Source organism: Anguilla anguilla, chromosome 7 (genome assembly GCF_013347855.1).
Source record: "Anguilla anguilla isolate fAngAng1 chromosome 7, fAngAng1.pri, whole genome shotgun sequence".
In the NCBI taxonomy this organism is placed as follows: Eukaryota; Metazoa; Chordata; class Actinopteri; order Anguilliformes; family Anguillidae; genus Anguilla; species Anguilla anguilla.
The window spans coordinates 2,774,331-2,781,759 of record NC_049207.1 but is presented as its reverse complement, the minus strand read 5'-3'; the positions used below and the strand labels follow the sequence as shown (position 1 = coordinate 2,781,759).

The 7,429-nt window shown below is 44.7% G+C and overlaps 1 long non-coding RNA gene across 2 annotated transcripts in view; it reads right to left on the bottom strand.

Moving 5' to 3' along the window:
- Positions 1 to 3,338: 3,338 nt before the first annotated feature.
- The window catches only part of LOC118231469, a 7,034-nt gene continuing 2,943 nt past the window's right edge, over positions 3,339 to 7,429 (bottom strand). The window contains exons 2-3 of one of the 2 annotated variants that reach the window (XR_004766073.1): positions 4,670 to 6,178; positions 3,339 to 3,592 (exon numbers count right to left, since the gene is read on the bottom strand). This is a non-coding gene — a long non-coding RNA (uncharacterized LOC118231469). The other variant, XR_004766074.1, reaches the window with a different exon arrangement.

Below are 7,429 nucleotides of genomic sequence, written 5' to 3'. Positions count from 1 at the left end.
ACTTAAGCAGCCCGGGGAACAAGATGCAAATACATTTTAGCAAAATGCCTTCTTCAGTGTAATCAGAAATAATCAACAGGGGGTGAGTTTTCTTTGGTGAGCGGTTAAGAAAAAATGACGCAGCCTCTGGCTTTGGTTGAAACTCGTGTGACATCAGTCAAATCAAATCTGAAGGAATGTCTCATCTTGCGGGACCCGAAGGAAAGGCCTTCCCCCGCGACGTCGGAGTTGAAGCGCGTCTCGAGGCAAGAAGGCGTCTCTTTGGTCTCCGTGACGATGGTTTCTGTCCCCGGAAGACCTGCGGTGTGAAAGCGTCAGATGTAATTCCGAAAAGAGGAAAACCGTGCAGCAGACGGAGCTCTCAGAAAAACCACCTCCACCGCACCATTCTCTCCTCTTCAGAAGCGACACTGCGTTTACATTACATTACATTTATTTGGCAGGAGCTTTTATCCAAAACGACGTACAATCAGTGCACACCGAAGGTCACTGGAACAAGTACAAAACACAGGTCCGATAAGGTACAATACTCACTACGTAACAGTTATAGCCATGGCCATGAACACGTTAAGTCCAGTTCACACAGTAAACATTACTCTCTGACCTAACCTATGCTAAGTCAAACTAGGAGGCATGACAAGCTGCAACATCAAGATAATGGTACAAAGCACAATATTCTGGCATCGCAAGTATTCGTTTTTCTGTAAATTCCGTGGGTGAATCACCCCTTGATTAACAGAATTCCATGACACATCTCATCCTCCTCACACCCTTGTCAATGGTCAGGGTGCAAGTTTCATTACTGTCTCTGTGCAGAACTCAGATCTCATTTTACTTGAAAGACTCTGAGGTGAAGAAACCACATTTCCGTCCCCTCATAGAGGGCCCGCATGACTGCAGAGGCCTTCCTGGGGGTGCCAGGTTGGTCCCGAACCCACACTGCCCCCCCCTCCCCCAACCACCTGCGCATGACAGCCCAATGAAGTTCCCCTGACACAACCGCTAACAACCTTCCAAAGAACCCAAAAAAAAAGGCCCAATGGGAGGGGGGGGGGGGGGGGGGTGAGGTTGGGGAGGGAGTCTACATCGAATGGGGCGTCAGTATTTTAAAGGAAATGCGCTCAGCTGAGAAACCCACTAACCAGCCGCAAATTTTCACACCCCTTGCTCTGAGCCTATGCGCCTTTGACTATAAATATCCATCAGGTTGATGCCTGAATGTCATTCGCTGTCGATGAGAGTTTAGAAACGAACTCGAAGTGGCTCAATAAAAACAAGGCAGGTGGTGCAGGAGCCTCAAAGACAAGGTTTTAGGAATTGTTAAAGCTTCGGAAGCTGCAAAAAAAAAAAAAAAAAAAACAAAAAAAAAAACTGCTGCAAATGAGTTTACTACACAGCCTGGCTCTTTTCTGTGGGATATACTTTGCAAGTTTAGGATGGGCTCAACCCACAGGCCTCGTCTTGTCAAACATGCAAGCGGACATCAAACAGCTGCAAGACCATTTCAAGGACTACTTTGTGAGTATAACCAGCATCTTTGATTGACTGATACTAGTGAAGCAGGGACTGTGTCGCACTGTACTGGACAGTTCTGCCCGCGTTTGAACTACAGTTTTGCTGAATATGGGTACACATGTGGCTGACTCAGTGTAAAACATTTTTTTAAAAGTGAGGACAGCATGTCTTGTTTCCATGTCTGTCATAGAAGGCACTCAGACTCCATCTCTACACAGAAACCCTCTGAAACCTTTACGGTGAAAGATCACAAATACGTGAATAGAATGTGATTAGAATTGAACATTCTAATGCTGATGTCACAGTCACTGCTGGTGAAAGCCGCAGAGTTCTAGAACACTGACTTTGGACGGTGGAATTTAAAAATTAAAAAAAGGAAAGAAAAAAAAAAACCTACTCTTCAAAGGGTTAACTAAAGCCTTTGTTCAAGTTCAAGTTCAGGCCTCCAGAAGAGTGGACTATTGCATACCCACACAGAATAGCATACTGCCTGCCTGGTGTTAATCGCTGCCTTAATGCTGCTAAGAAGGCATGAGCAAAGCCATGTTATCTTACACAGTATATACATGGTGAACACTTCTCCAGATTCTATTACAAGCACACAATGGCTCAACTGCTAATCTTCTACTTTACATTTCAACGCCACTGATCGGAAAGCAAAGGCATCAGGACCCATTTTGCCACATCAGCTGACTACAAGTGTAGAAGTGGCTTCTAGTTCAGTCGCGAAATGTTTGACCAAAACTTCGCCAAATGCAACTAACTCCCTCCAGCTTGGGTAGTGTGGTAATTCGGCAACTTGAAAAAATCTGTGTTTGGTTTGAACCCCCCCCCCCCCCCCCCCCCCCCCCCACAGTGTCGGTGATAGTTATTCTGCAATTGCAACTGAACAGAGGCGCGTTTGGTTGGATGTTGTGGTTCAATGCAGGCAGCCAAATCAGAGGGTCAAGCTTCTATCAGCGGAAGCCACACGAGTCAAACATTCCATTGTGACATCAGAACTCGTTGTGCTAGACTCAGTGGTTCAGTTTAGCGTAAGCGTTTACTCCGTTGGTTTCAGTCATCTGCCTGCACGACTAAAACCTTTTCCTTTTTCTCTCTTCATTACAGACAAAGAACAAAATCAAATGGTATAGCCAACCTCTTTTTCCGAAGAACCCGGACACCTTTGACTTGAAATTAAGGGTAATCTACCTAGCAAACTGGATTCTAAATATTACACCTCTGTACTATTATTGAATTGAATATATATATATATATATATATATATAGTGATACAGCCACACAGACAATGGAAACTAAGGCTGATTTTGTACATTTTTTAAATTGTTTTTTTTGGACAGGAAGGAGAAAAGAACCTTCTGGTTGGTGAGCTGCTGAGGGTGACCCAGACAATCCTGACCAACCTGAGGAACCACACCACAGATGAGAAGATGGTGATGACCATCCATGCCATCAAGGGTCGAGTGGAGCGGCTGCAGAAGGACTTCCCGGCCCTAAAGCCGGACGTGCAGAGCAGGCTCCAGGCCCTGTGGGCCATTAAGGTCAGCAAACACTTGGGGGGTGACACGGTACCCAAGAGCTCGTCCCAGGGAACACAAAAGTAGCCAGGCTGGGTAACTCATCATAATTGGGCTGGGTAACTCATTGTACTGAGGCTGAGTAACTCATTATGGTCTGGCTGGGTGATGCCAGACGTCATTTACTGCACAGGCAAAGTCTTCAGCTGTCGTTCAGGATTCTATCAAAGATTTCCAGGGAAGCAAACAGCAACGGGGGCAGCGTAACAACGCACAGCACAAGCTGACTCCAAAACACCCAGAGACAGATCTGCCATCTTTATTTGCACCATTGAACACATGAACAGGGTGAACGGAAGACTGAATAGAATCCAGTTGTTTTGCAGCTGAGGCCAACGCGCTGAACCGCGGATGCGGGCCGGTCGCGTTTCTTTGCCGAAAAGCTGAAGCGCTCTTCATCTTCTCCTCTTCTTTGTCTTCTCCGTCAGGCGGACCAGTTCACGATGCAGCTACAGGCGCTGCGGGAGCTGTCCGGCGTGTACAGCAGAGGTGTCAACCTGAGGAACGAGATCGAGGAGAGGAAGAAGAAAAGGAGGAGAAGAAGACAAATTTTCCAAAGCAAAATGATGCAGCAACTCTAAAGTCCATGCTCAATACTGACCATACGCCACAACGTGCCTCATCACATTGCCAGTATTTATTTGACGTATTTATTTATTTATATCATATTTATTTTTAAAAATGTATTTGTGTTTTTTTTCACACTTTTTTATGAAAAGGGATTTGACGTGACAGTGGAATAACCTTATCAATGGATCAAGTTCTGTATAGTCTAAACAAATCACTAAATAAATCAGCTGTGAAAATATTTCTCCTGTGTTGCGTTTGGGTGTACATATGTATGTCTTGTGTACATGATTGAGAGCTGCAGGTGTGGTTAAGTATGAGTGATGGTATATGTGTATTTAACATAGATAATGTTGCATGTATATGCATGTCTCTCAAAAGGAAAGCCTTTGATAATATCTTCCCACTTCAGACACAAGAGAAGAAACATAAAATAAAAATATTTGTTACCAGTTGAAGTTTTACCATTTGATACCATAACTACACACCCCAATTTCTGTGTAGACCAGCGAAACTTTTGAAGGAAATATGCTAAGCAGTAGACAACATAAAGCCACATGTATGTGGTTGAGTAACAGAAACTGAAACAAATGTCATGTTACTGTTACTCAGAAAAAATCACTGCATAGTAATGTAATTTTTTTTTTTTTAAAGTGATTGATTGCATACATCTCTCAATGCTCCTGAACACATCCTCAGTGATAGAACCTGGGGTCATTGGTGTTCCGGGTCTTTCAACATCAGACGCCTTCTTTCAGGCGACTCAGCCATGGCTGATCAGACCACGACTTGTGTTCAGGTGGCATTTGCTCCTCCCCATGGACCTCCTCTCCTGATCCAGAGCCATCTCGAGGCCTTCTCTGCTGCCTCTGTGATGTTCCTGATGGCTCTTCTCCTCCCCATTCCAGTGATGCCCAGTGCACTCAAGGCTTTGCAGAGTGAATGCCCCGCAAAACCTCTACAGCCAACCTCGATAGGCATACACTTAGCCCTCCAGCCCTGCTTACGGCAGTCGATGACATGGTCTTCATGCTTGGCCCTCTTCCTCCCATGGGCCTCCTCCAGGCGGTCCTCCCACGGCACTGTTAAAAAAAAAGGAGGATGTTTTTGGTCGCTTCTGACACCAGGAGGATGTCCAGCCTTAGGGTGGTTGTGGCAATGTGCCAAAGTTATTAATATTATAACTTTTAATCAGAAGCCATGACTGGGTCATGTACTGAGTAATGTGTTTAAAAAAAATAATTACATTACAGTATTTTCACTTCCGTCACCCTGATCTACTTCTCAATAAGACATTTAAACATTCAAAATTTCAACACATTTTAACACATGTATAATGTCCTTATTAATGATGCATTGAACGTTTGTAACACTTATAATTAAATGTTACTGATACACTCAAATACAACATGCTGGGGGTTGAAACATGCTACTTCATACATGTTTGTACATGATTGGTGCATTACATACCAAGCCCATTACTCAACTGATCACATAACATACTGTAATGTGCAGGTCTTTTGACACACAAGGAAAAGCATGTCTGGGCAACATCTCCGGACCTCCATGCCTCCCAGCTAAGCCTAATATTATCAGATATTTTCACATGTGAAAAGGCAAATTGCACATGTGATTTTTTTCATAAGGGAAGTTCACCTACACCTTCCCACATGCTCAACACGTCATGTGGACAAAGCGCACACAATTTGATCACCTTCACACACACGTCCTCTCTGCAGATTAGTTCAGCAGAGATAGACAGGTAATTCACAATCCTATGGTAATAATAGTCCCGTATAAATAGACATCTCAGTAACTTCCCACAAAACGCGTCGCTTTTTCTTACGTAGTGTTAGTTTCGATATCTAACATCCGGGACACAGCCACTAATTCGGGTGGGGTTTCTGTGAATTTTTTTATCCTGTTAGAATGCTGTTCTGGAATTACCCACATAATACGTAAAAAGTACTTTACAGGACCTCCTGAGTAAAACGTATCCCACCAGAATTGGGCTTTATTTGTCACATTAAAGCCATTAGATTAAAAGTGTGGGCCTCAGGCCTGTTTCTGGGTAGTCACGCTCTATACGTGAGTTTTAGAAGTTTTGATGTAAGGCAAGACAAACGAGACAGAGAGAATGCAGGTAAATGTATGTAAACCACAATGTGTCCTTGGCGAAAGCAATAAAAACAATTAATATTTCAGCCTCAATAATACATTTAACGATCACACATTTAAACACAGGTGTTTATTTGCTATGGTGTGCGAAGGTGCAAATGCCTGGTTCTTTCTTAGTAAAAGTACGCGGGGGGGGGAAGAAATAAGAAATTCCATGAGGGAGCAATAAGTCATATGTAGCAAGTGCAGGTCAAGCAAAGGTCTTTATGGGACTGATATAATAATTCTTGGGACTTCCAGGCGTATTTCCTGTGGGTTCAGGATCTCAGAGAGACTCTCTGGCGTGTCTCTTAATGGGTCCCTCAGGTGCCACGGCCCGGGTCCTGGTCTCTGTGGACCTGAGGGAACACACAGAGCAGAGCAGGAGTCCACAAGAGACCCAGAACCTCCTGTCCTTCATCACTGCAGAGGAGTCCAAAAGAGACCCAGAACCTCTTGTGCTACAGTACATCACTGTAGAGAAGGAGTCCACAAGAGACCCAGAACCTCCTGTGCTACAGTACATCACTGTAGAGAAGGAGTCCACAAGAGACCCAGAACCTCCTGTGCTACAGTACATCACTGTAGAGAAGGAGTCCACAAGAGACCCAGAACCTCCTGTGCTACAGTACATCACTGTAGAGAAGGAGTCCACAAGAGACCCAGAACCTCCTGTGCTACAGTACATCACTGTAGAGAAGGAGTCCACAAGAGACCCAGAACCTCCTGTGCTACAGTACATCACTGTAGAGAAGGAGTCCACAAGAGACCCAGAACCTCCTGTGCTACAGTACATCACTGTAGAGAAGGAGTCCACAAGAGACCCAGAACCTCCTGTGCTACAGTACATCACTGTAGAGAAGGAGTCCACAAGAGACCCAGAACCTCCTGTGCTACAGTACATCACTGTAGAGAAGGAGTCCACAAGAGACCCAGAACCTCCTGTGCTACAGTACATCACTGTAGAGAAGGAGTCCACAAGAGACCCAGAACCTCTTGTGCTATAGTACATAACTGTAGGGAAGGAGTCCACTTCCCTAACTGCTGCCATTTACAGGAAAGAGTGAGTGAGGCTCCCCTGCTTCTAAGAGGCCTCAGGTGGGTCAGGGGTGAAATGTAAAATATGCAGATAGGGAATCCCCTCTCCAGACAGCAAAGTGGGCAGGTCCCAGGTAGGTGTTGTCTTTTTTACCTGGATACGAAGGGGGAAATCCCCCCCATGTCAGAGATGGGTGTGAGGTCTTAGCACAGTGCAGGGAGGGCATATTTTTAGGCCTATGTTTTATTGTAAAAGCAAGGTGTATGTGTGAAGGGGAGGGTAGGTGTGAAAGATATTGCTGAAGTCAGTACAGAAGGAGGAGAGCATATTTTCTGTTGCTGTTACAAAAAATACTACCATTTACGGTTCCGGCCTTGCGTTTTGGTGGCTGGAGTTTGTACCTGTAGGCCAGCCAAAATTCATCCATCTATAACAGCTCTAGCTGAAGACGCAACATGCTAAGACGAGGTGACTAATAATATGAAGTTAGGCCAATCATAGAGAGTTTGGAGCAAACTAAGATTTCTAAGGTCTGTTCTCGAACAAGTGCAGAGATATAGCAATTTTGCTG